Raw genomic sequence first — 19049 nt, 5'->3', positions numbered from 1 at the left:
TCCAAGTCAAGCTGATCGCTCCAGGAGCAATTAAAAATTGCAATTTTGACTACCTCTTAGAGCATATTATTATTGTCTTATGCTCTTCAAAAACGCCTATAACCTAAGTGAAAATTTAAACGTTTGGAGACCTCCCAACAAAAATAAGTCAAGAAAACGCCGATATTTAAAAGGCATTTACAGAGGCTCTGGAGAATGGCTATATCTTAAGAACTACAAGTCATACCCTCTACCCATTACTTTAAATTTAAAGATGATGAGCAGATATGTAATTTTATATTATTTAAATTTAAAGATTAAATTTAAACAAAAATATGAGCACGTATTTTGTGTAATTTACATAATATGTATTCTACATTTATTTTTTTTTAAATTTCAAACCATGTCATTCGTGATTAAAATATTGCAAACAGATCAACATATTTATAGAAAATATATTTATTGTACATACAACTACACAAATTGTGACATACAAGTAGTAATTGTGTGTTTTTTTACCATCGAACTGTTGTTGTCCGGGCAGTGTTGCAGGGACTCGATTGTTGTTGGGGTACAACCCTTTGAGGGCAACCTGGAAAATCATAAATTTTAAATTAGCATCTTCCTGATCTAACCGTTGGGGGTTGAATTGAAACTAAACTGGAATATCAGACGCAATCCCTCAAAACGTTGCTTTAAAGTGATATATGGTGGCTGTTTAAAGTTAAAGAATCATACAACTAAACTTCGTATTAGTTCTTTTAATCAATTGTCAAATAATATATTTTTATTCCATCGTCTGTCTATCTTGACTTTCTGTCCACTCCTCTACCACTTAGGGTGTCTTTTCAAGTGATGATCTTTCTCCGCTTTTGATGTTGTCGACCACGAGACTCTCGAGTTTGTTTAGGTTGAGCTTGCGTTAGTATCGCACACTTTGACCGCTAGATCGCATGAGCAAATTCCAAAATTATTATTCACAACATTAATGGAGGGTAACACCTCTCGTCAACAACATTTTTAAAAATGGTGGAAAAAATTTAACTTATGTTTTTCAAAATAAAAAAATGTGTCACTGCCGCTGGTCATATTCCACATACGGTACTTAGTGTAAAAATTTGAAATAACCCCAGATATCATAAGATGTTTTCCACTGGACCTGATTATAAAAAGACCCAAAATGAATACTTCAAATATCTATAATTTCTCGTGAAGTGTCAAAAAATTGTTTTTCTGCCTTCAGGAAGGGCATCTTGAAGGATTGTGACTATTATATTTAAAACAAATTACTTAACCCGAAATCGATTGCACCACCTTGGACGGCATATTAACTTTGACTTACCGCTGGCTTCGTAGGGCTTCGTCCCTTCTGGTCAAATTTAACTGAAATAGGATCGTGACATTAGGATCAACCTATCATTCTCTACGTCAAATTTTGTAAATTTCTCTTCCATAACAAAGCCCCCAGAGTATTGTTAAAATGGCTTTATAGACTTCCGTCTAATAATAAGATATCCTAGACAGTCACTAGAGAAATAGCCTCCACTGTCCTCCAGTGGCCTTTACCCTTCACTCCTTCTGGTCACCGAGACTGAGAACGGGCTTTGTACTTGGGAAGAACCTATATTAAACTTAGGCTCGCATCAATCAAGACCATACGAAAATTGCTAAAATATCGTTTTTATATCTCATTGGGTCCAATTGGGATGAGTAAGAACTCAAATTTGAATTAACAAGGGAAAACATGATACGAATTTTGAACAAATCGGACATAAATACGATTTTTTGAGTGTTTACAGACATAATGGTAGACAGAAAAATCACGAACATCAAAGTCTTCTGATTCACTCCACGTTGAAACTTTGCTTACATAATTATCTTCTTAAAATCGACTTTCTAACTTTTTCTGCAAGGTCCGACGCTTTCATGTGATAACCAATCAATGAAATCAACTCAGCCTGTGGGAATCACAAATTATCTCCTGCTAAACTGAACTGACCCTTCTTCCATACGCTCCTTTCTGACCTCCATTCAGCATTCAAAGCCTATCTCTCTTTGTTACCTAAGAATAGAAGTTCCTTATACGATGTATTGTAGAAAATATCACTCTACGTGGGGCAGAGTATTGTAATAAATCGCAATCTCCCAGAGTGGAGACTCACCAGATATAATGTAGAACATAAATCAGGCCATAAATCTCAGAGAGATCTTCTCCACGAATGCTAGGAGCTTGAAAGTATATTCCATACTGTCACGCGCACAATGATAGAGAGATCTCTACCATCAATGCGCTCAGCTCTACCGTATTCAGACTGATCACATGTCATTAGGCCCAACTACGACCGTGTTCACCGCGGTGGTTGCGGCTGGTTGCAGCAATACGGTGGAGTGTGGCGATGTCCTTGACGGCAGAGCAGAGGAAGCTGCTGGCTAGTCTCTGTGGGACAGTGCTAGCGCGAGGATCAGCGACTGCGCAGCCGCTCTCTACAATACGGCAAGTCATTCTTACTCTTTGGGGGCGGGAGAAATGTCACCCTCCATTCATTTTGTGAACAATAATTTATTCCTGTAAATTGTGATCTACCGTACCTTTTTGATATAAAAAACCTTTGAAATAGCCTATTCTAAATTATTCCGAAAAATTCAGATTTCGTGTTATATAAAGTGACGTTATTCGTTTATGTGTGGTGACACAATTATAAGTTAGGTTACCCAATAAAACTATTTTGTTTTTATAAGCACAATTGGTTTCAATTGCTCTTGAATATTCTTGGATCTGGACTAATTTTCGTTGTTTTGTTAAATAGTGTAAGATTTAAATTAGTTATAATTATCATAATGAGTGCAACGTTTTTTAATATAGCCACAAAAGTATCAAAGACCCACAAAAAATAACACGAAGCTGCTTATTATTGCTTTATTATTTTGTAAGTTACGAGAGTTCTAAGTCCACAAGAATATCAAGATTTATTTCGTCTAAAAATATTATTATTTATAATTTTTGCCGAGTGTATTTTTCAATTTTGATTTGGGATGATGACTAATATTTTAAGTCTTAACGTCTTGTAATTGAAGGATCCTTGGTTCCTCAGGGACTCCACAATTGAGAATAAATAAAATGTTTTTCTCCTTCCCGCAATCAGCTTCTTTGATAAATAACTGCGCATGGTGGTTAATTGTTTGTTGTTATTTAGAAAGCATACATTAAATTCAATATTGCTGTGATTGATCTTATCACAATGTTGATATTACACTACCCAATCCACACTAAATTTGCTTATGTAATTGCAGTAAATTTTCTTAATTTATGTAAAATTGCAACAACGAATTCCCGGCTGCTTGTTGGTTAATGATGGGGCGGTTACCTTTCAACTTATGTCGAAAATTGATGGTGCGGAACCCTCTTATCAGTAAGCAATCACTGCTTAGCGATGAAGTTACTTTGGTATTATCCGGAAGCCACTCTGTCGCTACCTACTGCTTGTTATTTTATATAAGTAGGTAAATACATACGTACGTATTAGAAATAATAAAAGTTAAAGTTAAAATTTACAAGCGCTCACGTGATCTGAGCTTGGATTTGGGTACTACCTCAAGGGATGTGTTTCCTTTTCCGCAGAAGTACGGAGTGTACCGAAGGCGTCCTTTTCCGTCAGATCACGTTGGACGACCTGGCACGTGATCTGAGGTCGGGGAAGTAGCGATCGGAAATACCCCAGCCATTAGTTCGTGCTTCGGAGGCGCCCGCACTTCTGGCGGAAAAAAGAGAAACATCTCTCGAGATAGTACCCAAATCCAAGCTCAGATTACGTGAACGCTCGTAAACTTTAACCTTAACTTTAGTACTATTAGTAACATATCTAAACCTACTTATATTGCGTAGTAGATAGGGACAGAGTGGCCTCCAGATAATACCAAAGTACCCCGGTGGAACTTAACTTCACGGTTTATTCCTTAGACTAAACACTGGATTGGTAACTGTATCGTTAATCAAATATGGAATTTAAAAAAAAAAAAAAAAAAAAAAAATAAAATGCCGTAAGGTACTAAATTAGGAATCGGTGAATGTCGTTTTTAAGCTTCTTTTGCATAGAAAAAATATATTTTTAATGCACAAATTGATAAACGTAGTAGTAAATTAAATACAAGTTCGACTTTAGGATTTTGCTACCGGTGCCCTATGGGTTTAAAACGCAAACTGAACATCAAGTAAACGAAGCAAAGATGTCTTGCACATTAGTGGAAAATGTTTGTAATATTTGAATGACAAGCTCAAGCATCTGACCCAGTATCCGAGGTTGCCAGATTGTTTATCTCCTAGTGGTGTCAAGTTACTCGATAGTGTAAACAATCAAGGGAGATAATGCAGAATATCACTGATGTACGCTTCTAACACAACAACTGATTAAACCATGATATTAAAAATCCACTACATTAATATTTTATATTCAATAACAATAAACGTCCCCTTGTTGGGATATGCAATGTGAGACTTTGTAGACTATGGTATTATGGGATTTACAACCAAAACTTTCTCAAAACTGTGATCTGAGGAGTTTTTAAGTTGCGCTGTAAAATGCAGATTCATGGAAGTTTTTGTTGTATCTTTCAGAAACATTTTACGTCAATGTCTTTGGTTCTCACAATTAAAAATTGTAACACTGCATCGCAATCATCAATGCATTGAAATGATAACAATACAACATGTACCAAATAACTTATTTATTCATTTACATAAATTTACACTGCGGTGTTACAGGATGAACTTGAATTTACTTGAGTACTTGAATTACAAAGAGTTACGAAGTTTAACTCTTACTTAGTTACACAATAAATATAATTTTACAAGTAATAAACTAAACCTCAGGAATGTTAGTATTCAGATTTACTTGAATTACAATTATAAAGAATTACGAAGTTTAACGCTTAATTAGCTGTACAGTTAATATAATTTTACAAGTAATAAACTAAATCTCAGGAATGTTAGTATTCAGATTCACTTGAATTACAATTACAAAGAATTACGAAGTTTAACGCTTAATTAGCTATACAGTTAATATAATTTTACAAGTAATACACTAGACCTCTGGAATGTTAGTTAGTATTCCAGATTTTAAAACAACACTTAAATATGGTAATGTTGAGTTTAGCTCCAGTTTGCCTTCCTCTTAGTGCAGCGTCTGGTATCTGACACTGTCGCAGAGTTGACTCCTGGTATCTGGAGTCATGTTCGTCTGAAAAGATTTAAAAAAGTCAGCAACGAAGAAACTCAAAACAAACTCATTGCATCGTTTCGACATCGGAGACACCTGAACTTCAAAGTATAGTGTTATCTAGTTGAAGAGATATTCTCATTGTCTTATCAAGTACACAATTGAGTGCACTACGATGTTTCTTAAGTGACACCAAAGTCCAGTGCAGTACACGAATTTAGACGCTGCACTAAGAGGAAGGTGAACTGGTGCTAAACTCAACATTCACATTGAATCAACTCTTCCCACCTTAGCTACGGTATGTGTAGAAAAATTGAATATGTTTTTTAGACCAACAAAAAAAGAAAATCGAGTTAATATTCTGTACAAAATGGAATGTTTGCATGTGTTTTTCATTTAACCTACATGTAACATAACATAAGGTACATTAAATTGATGTAAATAAACTATAAAATTAAATGTACGCTTTTTATGCATACACCACACGGTATTGCACAGCTTTTCGTTTTATACTACATAGTATATTCAAGCAATTCCTATTATTGACCATCATTTAAGTTTTTATGTTCACGAGTCAGAATATTGTTAAATGAATTACATTGTTAAAATTGTTTCGGTGTTCGGTTGACTGAAGATCGTTCCCCACAGTGAAACGGAAATATTGTAAGAATTTAATTGCGTTAACAACGTCTAGACGCTCTTGTATCGACTGGATACTTAGATAATAGTCAGGTACATGATGCAAAATCCTAAAATTCTTCTTATTATTATTTTTATTTTACATATGTGAGAAAATTGTTATAATTAGTTATTGTAATTCATCATTACTGTATTCTATTTATTAATGTAGCCAGCGACTGAATTATCAAATAGTAATCTATTTCCGTAGCCTATTTATTTATATTCCATTGCATATTTATTTCTTAAAAGATGAACTCTTGAATTGATTTAATCATTACATTTAGAATACATAAACTAATACTTAAAACTTTTTATTGTTGTGAGGCCTTTCGATACCAAAGCTATCTTCGTCAGACACATCACAAAAGTAAATACAAAGAGTAGCCTAAATTTGTTTTTAATAATAGTTACTATATAAAGTTTGAAAGTTATGTTTGCGATATCAAAAGTATACCTAAAATTATTAAAACACGTTAACACACCTAGATATTTAAATGCATGGGAATCCTATTAATTAAATCAAGCAAATTCAGAAGATTTGTTAAATCAAGAAGATGCACCAATACAAAATTCAATATTACTGTCACGAAGATTACAAAAAATACATTCAAAATTTATATGGTATAATTCCAGTAATGATATAATTTTATTTTACACACTACGCCACACAGGACAAAATAATATTAAATCACATATGTATAACTATTATTAAAACAAATTTACTTTTTGTATTTACTTTTGTGATTAGTCTCACGAAGAAAGCCTTGTTATCGAAAGGCCTCACAAAAATAAAAGTTTTAAATATTGGTTTATGTATTCTAAGTAGTGATTAAGTTAATAATAAGCAAATACAAGCTCCATCTTCAACATTTCTTGAATTGATGCTATGGAATCAGAAATCCGCTAAACTCCATTTTGAGGTAGTTATAATTATAAAACTTGCCTTGACAATAAAATTGCATTTAATTAAACTTAAACTTACCTTGACATTGAATGTATTACAAACTCAGCACGCCCCGAATATAACTTGATAATTAACTATTTGCTACTCAAATAAATACAGCGTATTGGAAAATTGGGACTGGAAAGATTTGTTATTCAGTTTAATAGATAAATCTTTGAACACTACAGTATATGCAGATTGCAAAAGTTTTCTTCAGTCACGCTGAATTGTTACTTAAGCACTTACAGATTCAATGACATCGACACCCTGAACTTTGTTATCTCTGATGTTATAAGGCATCAAAATAATAGTTTGTCTAGCAGCTGTACGTAAAACTGATCAATGCCGAAGAAAGAAGCGAGCATTACAGCCTACATAAATGATGCAAATTCTTGATTCTGATTTACAATTGATTATTGAAAAAATTGCGCAAATCATGTTTGGCGTTATTTCATACTCAACTCTTCTAAACGGAATCGATGTTTTGCTTGATAATCCCATTTGAAGAAGAGTTAGGTATACTGATAGATGAATCTCAAATTAAGAGACCACATAAAATATCTTTTTTCCTGAGCTTTTTTGTGTATTTATACTATAAGAAACCTTAGCAGTTATTGCCAAATAGAATGAAAATAGTTTACTATGGATTATTGTACCCCGACTTTTATAATAGTGAGTTGTGTGGGAAAATCGGACGAATGATGAATTTCAGAAATTGTTTCTATTAACAGAGAAATTCATACGAATAATAATTAAAAAAAAACACACAACTAAAACAGTTATATCGACATCCTTCCAAGAATTTACAGATACTGACTCCAGTATGTTCATTATAGCTCATTTCAATCTTGAGACGGTCAGTCAGACGGAAAAGAAACTGTATATCCATCAGGCAGACGGAAGAGAAATGTTGCCAGCCTACTGAGTGGTGAGCCTCAATAACGCTTAATCAAATCCCATGGATGGGCATGCATCATTCTTGTCCATACAGCATGGAGAACTCATTCTTGTCCATACACCATGGAGAACTCATTCTTGTCCGTACACCATGGAGAACTCATTCTTGTCCATACACCATGGAGAACTCATTCTTGTCCGTACACCATGGAGAACTCATTCTTGTCCATACACCATGGAGAACTCATTCTTGTCCATACACCATGGAGAACTCATTCTTGTCCATACACCATGGAGAACTCATTCTTGTCCATACACCATGGAGAACTCATTCTTGTCCATACACCATGGAGAACTCATTCTTGTCCGTACACCATGGGGAACTCATTCTTGTCCATACACGATGGTGAACAAATTCTTTTCCATGCATCATGGAGAACTCATTCTTGTCCATACACCATGGAGAACTCATTCTTGTCCATATACCATGGAGAACTCATTCTTGTCCATACACATGGAGAACTCATTCTTGTCCATACACCATGGAGAACTCATTCTTGTCCATACACCATGGAGAGCTCATTCTTGTCCATACACCATGGAGACATAATCAATACATAATCAATTTCAATAACAGAATCGTTTGAATGCGTATTAATGATGTTTTCAAATTTAAACACCCACCCTTGTAGTTCAACCCTTTACTTAGCACCTGGACTGTGGCTATTCTCATTCATATGTTTCCATCTTACTATATTTTACCAAGAAAAGAGTTAAACTAGAGCATTATTATAATTTAATGTTCTCTACCTCCTTTGACAATGGGGGTCAAACACCGCTCTGTTGCACCTCTACCCACTCCACGACGGGATGTGGTGGTCCTAATTATCTTAGTGGACGATTAACCTACTTCCTGCGGTATAATTACAGAAAGAATGGAGCACGTAGGTCCCACAAGCGGGTCCACGACCACCATGAGAGCAGACCGCATGATTAACATTACCGCGGTGAGGACTGCAGAGGTGATGTCACGATCGTGTCACAGTCACGAGCTTCAGTGACACGCTCTCCAGCTCTCCAGCTCTCTAGCTCTCCAGACTGCTGGAAACCGAAACCGCAAAAGACGTCACTGCCACAAGCTAAATGGTGGACCGTGATGGGAACCTTGTAACTACGCTCGTAGCTGCAAGAGTGCGAGGAGCTGAATAGGCTGGCGTTTTCACTAAACATAGTTTGTTGTTTGTAAATGCATTGGTAAATCTGATTAATTCTATTTATATTTTGGTTATTATTTTTGAAATCTTCTTTTGTCCATTATTTTGTCCGTCTTCATGGGTCACTGTCACGGTATAAGTAAGTAGTAAGGGATAATTCCCATACCAGCCTTTTGAAGTACATTCTACCAAGTCAACAGCGTAACAGAGGTCTGGCTATAGGACGGCATCACTATCCGTTGATCGACACCGATCCTAGTGAATCCTACATTGGCACAAGCTGAAATAGCGAAGATTTCACCCTGAAAGATAAAACTGTAAAGAACATAAATCTATTACTCTCTTTATGACAACCAATAATGTGAAATTAACAGTATGTAGGTACTCTCAGCCAATCTAAAAAGAGGTATATTTCACAAGTAATCGCAGTTCATTCGGTGTAGTAACCAACTACAACCCATGGCCGAAGAAGAAGAAGAGAAACCATTGCGCACGGTTGGCTTATGTGAGGTAATCATGTGCGGTACGAATGTACAGGTGTTTGTCGATCTGGTTGATTCGTCTACGCGAGAAAGCTATCTATCCTGTTTCCTCCACTTAAAGTTTTCCTGCTTAGAGTAAAAACACATCAGTGGCATTCATCAGCTAATCACAGTTTCGTTCCGCTACACGCCGCTCCGCTATGACGCTAAACGTCAAACTTCTTTTTTACACAATTGTAACTTAACTGTGCAAGTAATTACATTGAAAACACACACATAAGTAATAACAATATACACAATTAATTAGCTTACAGTACGATACGTATTTTATATTAATTAGACAGTCAATGCAAACAATAACTATTATAAATCGACCTTAGACAAGATGGGTTTTTAAGTTTTTTACATTTTAACATTCTTTACACTTTTTAAATGAAGTAACAGGGAATTGAAAAGCTAGCGTCTAGCAATTTAATATTCATTAAGACATACACAAAACACCGATATTTTGAGCGATCCTTCATGCACATCTGTTTTGAAAAATAAGTTTACATTTTGCAAACAATTATTTATATTAACAAAAGCAATCAAAAACTTACTATAAGACGTTCATAATTACATATAACATTGCATTGCATATCTAAAAACAGTATTTACAAGATGAACACTTTAAGTCTCTGATGACAGTGCAATCCTCTTCATTACTCCTTAATAGTCTAGTATTCTAGGAGAATCGGTTTAATAACCTTGGGCCACTTTTAGCAGTAATCTCATCAAGGTTGAGAGCAACGACTGAAGATTGAGGTTATGTAACGCAGGAGACACAGTAGAAGTAACAACTAGCTGCACAACTGCAACTGCACTGCCACACTTTCTAGAGCGGTGCAGCTCAGCTGATCGATGTTTATCTGCATGCGATCAGCTGTTAGTTGCCACAGTCCACCGATGTGTGCTAGCGCTTGTGACGTAACCGCATCAAAATATCTGCTTCATTGACCAGACTGATGTGTTCATTCAATGGTAAAATCCGTGGCCAACCAGTGAAAATTCTGCACCTTCGATTCACTATTGCTTAGAAATCACCAAGACAGTATTTTACTTGGTAATTGTCCTGTTTTCACATCTGCTAGATTACAAGCCCCTAACCAAACCGTAATAAAAAGGTTTGTTTCTTAAAACTGAAGAAACGATCGTAGTTAAAAAATTCAAATTCAAAATGCATTTATTTTTAGAAAAATTTTGATTACATTGCAGTATATGTATAACTATATCTAACCCTCTAGCACTGCTAATCGAGGGAGAAGATTGAATCTATAAAAAGTGTTTTGATTATATTAAATATACCTTACATGCATATTGTTTAACATAAATACATCTAAATTAATGTTAATTACATGATTTACTAATAATAATTTAGTTTTTAAAAATAACACTGATACAAAATTATTGTTTAAGAGTAAAATACTGTGAAATTTCGTGTTTCCTTCAAAACTCCCAACTTTTCTATAAATAAACGATGATCTAATTAGCATATAGTGTTTGATAGCTTCTTAGGTATTTCTAAACACTGAACTGTTATTCTCTTACGAGGTATGCATTCATAATAAGTGATGTTTTCGTCCGTCGCCATTAGTGTTGGGCAATATCGAAGCCCTCTCTAATGGCCGAATTCATTAGTGCCAACCCGTTCGGAAATTAGAGACGTTCTAATCTTGTTCAAACAATCATTATCAGTTTTTATTCGTTTACTGTTTTAGAAATTAAAGTATCATAGACAAAATTTAAGGTTTTGCGGGCAGCTAATGGAATTTCATCTTTATACTTCAACTTGTACATGCCTTCCGAAGCGTTTTTATTAGTATTTTTAATTAATTACGACGAAATTTTAAATATTTGAAAATTCGAGCCAACTGTACTCTAAGTACGATTTTTGTTCCCTTTGCTTAAAAATAAACCAAGGTCTAATATAACTGTTTAAAAATCTAACATATTAGGATTTTCCTAATTTATCTTCTTTGTCTCCATTTACGCCATTATAATGATTATCGGTTATTGCGTAAGCCATGTATACAAGGCACGTACGTATTATAAACAATCGCAATCAATTCTACAATGCTTCTTATGATGCCATATAAAAAACAGATATGGTGGCGTGTGTGTTCTTTACGAGACCATGATGGAATTACAGCCTTTCAGATAAGAACCAAAGAGAACGTCTAATCTGATACTAAGATCTAGTCCTACAGAAAAAAAAAAACAAGTGGAACATTCTTTGCAGTTCCGGGCTTTCAAGAAATCTCTAAACACAACGCTAATCTTGATTATTCAACAAAGAACCGAAGAAACCGTTCCACATTCTTTACAGTTTTCCCTTTCATCAATATGTGAAATAGAAGGTTTGATCTCATTTGGAGTTCCGGTATTCTATTGGAGCCAAATTTCTATTGTACATGTTGATTGTAAGGATATTTTCATAGTTAATGTGTTTAATGTTAGTTAGATACTCTCTAATATTTTGTAAAATTTTCTTCATAAAAGCTGTTACATCCGTTTTAGACACAACTTATATCCGTTTTGTCGATAAATACCATTTTAAGCTTTGGTCCAGTTACACGATTTCAAATTTAACTCATTCTTCAAGGACATTGCCAACTTTAATTATAAGGTTGTCTTTATTTGGTTAAGCAATTACTGAAACCAATTTATTCAGACCAAAACGTTATTTACAATTACTCACAGTGAGTGGTTATGAGGGGAACTCATAACACATCTCACGTGCAAAACTCGATTATCCTAATCTTGGTTTTACTCCATCAAATCTAACCTTCGGAGTGGTTGGAGAGCCGTTGACTCACTAAATGGCAATCTGCAATCCTTTTAAATTTTATAGATGTGTGTATTTTTTTGTTCTCTTAGGACAAAACGCTTAGAAAATTGCACCTACCCCTATAAGGACCTTTGCGCTGTTTCAGGAGAGAGGATATTCTGGATGGGTAAGGTGGGGGAAAGAGCCGCCTCCTGTCGAGATCCACGAAGAAAAATTTAGGGCACTAATCTCAGTCATGTCTCCTTGGAAGAAAGGCAAGCCAGCTCTGAACCAGCCTCTCCAGTCAAAGCAATCAAGCACACCCTAGGCTAACAAGAACCTTTGGCTCTTAGGGAACGAACACCACCAACTACAACAGTGATCTCCCGCAGTAGACTAGATCTATCGAATTATCCTTGCACACCAGAATCTCGACATTTGCGGTTAGTGATGTGCAGCTCCTGGAGATCCTTAAGGTTTCCCAGATTTAAGTGACACATCAATTTTTGCTGTGCCCATAGTGGGTTCACTGGAAGATATAAACCAGCTTTTGAGGAACTTGTGTGAATTTAATGGGACCTTCTTATACTTATAAATCAGTTGTAAGATAGGTAAAATCGGTACTTGGATACTATTGATGGAAGTTTTTCGTATCGGGTATCTAAAAAACTACATTATAAGAAAGAACAGACTTGTTAGATGTACTGTGACAATTACATATCATTATTACGCGTACGATCGGTTCTTGTTTTCTGCCTCCCAAAAGGAAGTGATGTCGGCGAGAAAGAGGCCACTCTGTCCTTATCTACTACTTGTCATTACGCGATATACAAGTTGCTTTATATTATGTTATCAAAAATATGTTACCAGTAGTACCAATATTAAAAATAACCTTTACGAGGCCTTATATGATTTGAGCTTGAATTTGGGTGTTATCTCGAGGGATGTTTTCTTTTTTCGCCAGAAGTGTTGAGGTGGAAGGCGTGAAGGGCAGGGGCATTCTGATTGCTAGGCTACTTTTACGACGTCAGATCACGTCCCAGATGGTCCAACTTTTCCCTAATCTCCATAATTCTATCAAACAAACTTAACATTCAAACCAAATTATAGCTTCATTAAAGAGCCTTCTGGTGTTCAACGAGTGTTTTTCATTCGACGAATTTTATAGAAACTCACTGTTAACTGGAGTTTATGGGGATTCATAAGAGGCATTTTATAATTGATTGCGAATCGTATAATACGTACGTTCCTTGTATACATGGCTTACGCAATAACCGATAATCATTGTAATGACGTAAAAGGAGACAGAGCTGATAAATTAGAAAATTCCAGATATCTTAGCTTTTTAAACAGTTCTATTAATCCTTGGTTTAATTTGAAAAGGTTTAAAGCAAACGAAACAACAATCTTATTTAGAATAGGCTTGGCTCAAATTTTTAAATGAGTAAGATTTTGTGGTTAATAATTAAAACTCCTAATTACAATAACGCAGAAACTTAATCGCTATCTATGATACATTAATTTCTGATAAAGCAAACCAAGAAAAACAGTCTCTATGATTGTTTGAACAACATTAGAACGTTTCTAATTTCCGAATGGGCTGACGCTAATGAACTCGGCCATTAGAGAGGGCTCCGATGTTGCCCACACTAATGGCGACGAACGAAAACATCTCGTATGCATATATCGTAAGGAAATAACAGTCCAGTGTTTAGAAATACTTAAGAAACCTATCAAATACTATAAGCTAAGTAGATAATCTTTTTCTATAGAAAAGTTGGGAAGATTTGAGGGACACTAAAGGAATTTCACAGTATTTAAGTCTTAAACAATAATTATGTATCAGTGTTGTTTTAAAAAATCTCTTTAATTATTGGTAACTACGATCGTTCCTTCAGTTGTAAGAAACAAACGGTTTTTACGGTTTTGGTTAGGGGCTTGTAATCTAGCAGATTTGAAAACAGGACAATTACCAAGTAAAATACAGTCCTGGTGGTTTCTAAGTAATAGTGAATCAATCGATGGTGCAGAATTTTCCCAGGTTCGCTACGGATTTTACCATTGAATGAACACATCAGTGTGGTCACTGAAGCAGATATTTTGATGCGGTTACGTCACAAGCGCTAGCACACATCGGTGGACTGTGGCAACTAACAGCTGATCGCATGCAGATAAACATCGATCAGCTGAGTCGCACCGCTCTAGAAAGTGTGGCAGCGCAGTTGCAGTTGTGCAGCTAGTTGTTACTTCTACTGTGTCTCCTGCGTTACATAACCTCAATCTTCAGTCGTTGCTCTCAACCTTGATGAGATTACTGCTAAAAGTGGCCCAAGGTTATTAAACCGATTCTCCGAGAAAACTACTATCAAGGAGTAATGAAGAGGATTGCGCTGTCATCAGAGAACTAAAACGTTCACCTTGCAAATACTGTTGTTAAAAGAATATTTAAATGCAATGTTATATATAATTAAAAACGTGTCATATACCGTAGTAAGTTTTTGATTGTTTTTTTAAATAAACTTTTTTCCAAAACAGATGTGCGTGAAGGATCGTTCGAAACTGATATTATTTGTGAAACTTTTCGATTGGCTGAAAATAGACGAATAGATCAATAATAATCAGGGTGAAATTTTAGCTATTTCAGCGTTTGCCAATGTAGGATTCACTAGGAACTGTGTTGATGAACGGATATTGATGCTGTCTGATAACCAGATCGCTGTCACGGCTGTTGACTTGGCAGAATATACTTGAAGGCTGGTATGAGAATTCTTCAAGACTACTCGTTACAGCTAGTCGTAATGCAGTATATCTCAGCTGGCTTCCCGGACATGCCGGTTTTAAAGGCAATGGATTCGCTGACGAATTGGTGAGCACGCTCTTGGACGTGAATCAGCTTATGGCATAAGCAAGTCATTTGCTAGAAAATGGCTTCTAGTTTACGAACTGTCTATGAATCTAAACAAAGGCCCTTTTACAATGGCGATTTCCTTAGTACTACACACGGTAAATTCAGGAAACACTTGCACACCTAAGGACTCACTTCTTGAAGATTGTGTAATCAGTCGGAAGAGATTGCTAAACACATTATTTTGAATAGTGAAAGGCTTAATTTAGAATAAGATCCACACTGTGTATTTGAGTATATTTTCTTAACATATCCGGAGGTATTTGCCGTGTTTCTTAATTGATGCGACGAATCAGTTCTTGTGTGTTGGCAACAATGATCACAAAATGGATTTCAGAGATAGTGTATTATTCTTGAAAAGTCACTAGCCTTTACATCCTTGTTAGTAAGTGAAAGTTGTTGATGACATTCCTACTGTCACTCCAGCATTAAAGTGATTAATTGTTATCTTATCTAATGATTATAGTGATTGTAGAATACGTCAGACAGCAAACTTTATTTTTGTTAGGCGTTGTACGGTTGATCTTTGGGAAGCAAATGGAAATTTGTAGAGTGTAAAGTGGTTTTTACGTACGTTTTATCGACAATGACTAGTTCTGTATTTTGTTATTGTGTTTCATCGTGTTGTGCATTTATTTAATGACAGTTTCCCGGACAGACCAACGATATCAAAGTCTACAGTATGTAAAACAGTCCAACATTTAAAAGAAACTGGCAGTGTAAAGGACCGTGAAAGAAGTGGTAGACCTAAATCTGCTACCAACGAAGATAAATTCATAAACGTATTACATAAGTTTCGTCGAAGAGCCACACACATCAATAAGAGCTGCAGCAACTTTTACAATTTTAAAACAAAACCACTATCATCCTTACAAGGTGAGATTGTTTCAGAAGCTATCGGAAGACGATTTTGATAGAAGAGTCGAATTCTGTGAAACAATGATGGGTAGTGTGTACAGGACCGAAATTTATTATCTAAGGTTGTATTTTCAGACGAAGCTACCTTACATTACACGGAGATGTAAGTAGGCATACCTGCCGTTATTCGAGCGAAAACAATCCTCACTGAATGAGAAGTAGCCATACACATACACCCCAAAAGGGAATATGTGGGCTGGGATATTTGGGAATCACATTGCAAGACATTTTGTTATTTGAATGGGGTTTTATATGAATTGATGTTGGGAGATACAATTATACCGGCTTTACGTATCGTGTTAGGTCAAAGTTATAAAACAGTATGGTGTCATTAGGATGAGGCACCACCTCATTATGCACTCACTATAAGTACCAAGACCCGATTTAAGCATAGGCGACATAGGCGCCTACAATTACAATTACAAAATAATGCCTTTGGTCATGTTTTATTATCGTAGATAATACGTTGTACGTAGATATGTGATACAAAACCATGATTGTGAATGTACAGGGCTAGTGTGTGGTGACACTGGAAGCAGAACAGCGGGTGCTCTTGAAGTATCTGTCACTGGTGCGGGTTTAGTTCGAAAAATGAACAAGTTGGAGACAGGGCTGTATGTAGCTTTCTTGGACGATACTTTGGGTCAAGTAAAAACTAGTGAACTTTTACAAAACCCTAGAATCGACGTGAACACAGCCGCATCATTGTTGAATCTTTGAGAAGCCTGATTCAAGGAAAACCGAAAGTTTCGAGGAGTATGAGCAGAAAGCTATAAAATTAATTGATTGTCTAGAATATGAAGTTCAAGTTGAATCAAAACGTAGAATTAAAAAAAATGTACGTTTAACTCCTACGGACTGTGTACGAACTCTGGAAGGTAAACAAATCTCACCTGATACATTTCGAATCCAAACCTTAATTTCAGTCATGAGACGAATTTGAAGGTGCATTGACCAAGAGGCTTCAAGCATACGAACTTATCGATACGAAGTTTGGGTCCCTTAACAAATTGGACATGCTCTCTAATGGTGACGTGTTACTAGTAAGCATAACGTTAGTAGATAGCTACAATGAAGATCTGGACGAAGAATTGGGCAAAGAAGTTTTAAAATTCAAGACTTTTTCCCACCAGTTTCAAATGAATGTAAGCAAAGGGAAGGAAGGGGATGTACAACTTATGTTGCAAAACAACGCAAAAGATTGCTTTCCTAATGTAGAAGTGGCGTTAAGAATGTTAAGAAGATTCCTTGGCGACTAATTACTCTGCAGAAAGATCATTGTCTAAGCTAAAGCTGACCAAGAACAGACTCCGGATCTCTTTGTCGGAAGACACGCTAAACGTTTTGGCCTTGCATAGTGTAAAACACGACATTCTGAAACAAGTCAACCATGAGGACATCATAAACGGCTTCATTACGGAGAAGCTTAGACGGAAAACAAACAGCAAGAGTAACTGCAGTGAACATGATTTGCAGTAAATTTAATAATTTATAGCTAAATATTTATTTATAAGTACTTAATATTATAAACTTTATTTTGTTTGTAATAACACAAATAGAACCATATTATGTGAACAAGAAAGTAAAAAAAAATATTATTACAGAAAATTTCTCTCGTTTGTGCCGATGCAAAGCCGAGCTGTTCATAACATCGACTGTCTTACATTTTGAAAGAGTCGGGTTTTTCCCATTTCTGCTGCTTAATAATATATTTATTTAACTTAATAATTGATTTTACATTTTTGTTTTCATGAAGTGGTATTTTTATTTGTAACTAAGGAGAAAAACTCATTATTTTCTGGCCGAATATCAGAGGATACAATGAAATGAAATGAAAAATTCTTTATTTATACAGGCAAAGTTAGGGGCGCATGGCCCTTTCTTACACTTAACCTGCTTCTTACACTTAACAATGAGTGTTGCCTACAAGGAGGCGTTTCGCAAATTCTCAATTTTCTAGGAAACGAAACATTTGCGACACTGTGTGTATTGGACAAACAACTTTGTATTCAAATCTCTATCGAACCTGAAAAAATGCGAAATTTTACCGGGATTACCCTGTATATATATATATATATATATATATATATATATATATATATTAATGTAATGAAAATAACTAAAACCCTTTAAATAAAACTTTTTATTACATATACGTGTTTCGGTTTTTAACCATTTTCAGTGTACATTAACCTCTAAATAAATAAATAAATAATAAACAATGAGATATACACATGTGGACCTTTTAAACATATGTTAAATTTAAATGACACAGTTGTAATTTTCTTATTAGTAATCTGTATTTAATATTTTAATTTTTTCAAAAATTGGATTAATTTTTGTAATTAAAATTAAAATATTAAATACAGATTACTAATAAGAAAATTACAACTGTGTCATTTAAATTTAACATATGTTTAAAAGGTCCACATGTGTATATCTCATTGTGTATTATTATTTATTTATTTATTTAGAGGTTAATGTACACTGAAGATGGTTAAAAACCGAAACACGTGTATGTAATAAAAAGTTTTAATTTAAAGGGTTTTAGTTATTTTCATTACATTAATATAAATAGATAACCCTATAAGTGGAGTTAATAACATAATATATATATATATATATATATATATATATATATATATATATATATATATATACATACATACATTCAGATACTGGATGTTTTCTCTATTATTATCAGTATTTCCAATTTACCGATCAACAACTCATGGTTTTGAGGAACCAATTTAATGAAGGCTGTAGTACATTCCTTTGATTTACAAAACCCTTGACACGCCAAATCAAGTCTTAAGTGTCTAGATCTGGACTGTAGGGTGTAGACTGAGACTTAGTAGGAGAGAAACCAACACTGTACTCACAAAGGCAGTTAAGTTAAGCTGCGGCAGAGTTCCGTTTTCACTTTCATCGCCGCAATCAGCGAGCGTCGTGGCTCTCCTCAAGTCAGAAGGTGAAGGAGGCTGAGGGCTTTCACTGATGAGTCGCAGAGC

Source organism: Homalodisca vitripennis, chromosome 6 (genome assembly GCF_021130785.1).
Source record: "Homalodisca vitripennis isolate AUS2020 chromosome 6, UT_GWSS_2.1, whole genome shotgun sequence".
In the NCBI taxonomy this organism is placed as follows: domain Eukaryota; kingdom Metazoa; phylum Arthropoda; class Insecta; order Hemiptera; family Cicadellidae; genus Homalodisca; species Homalodisca vitripennis.
The sequence above is the reverse complement of the archived record's forward strand: the minus strand, read 5'-3'. Positions refer to the sequence as shown.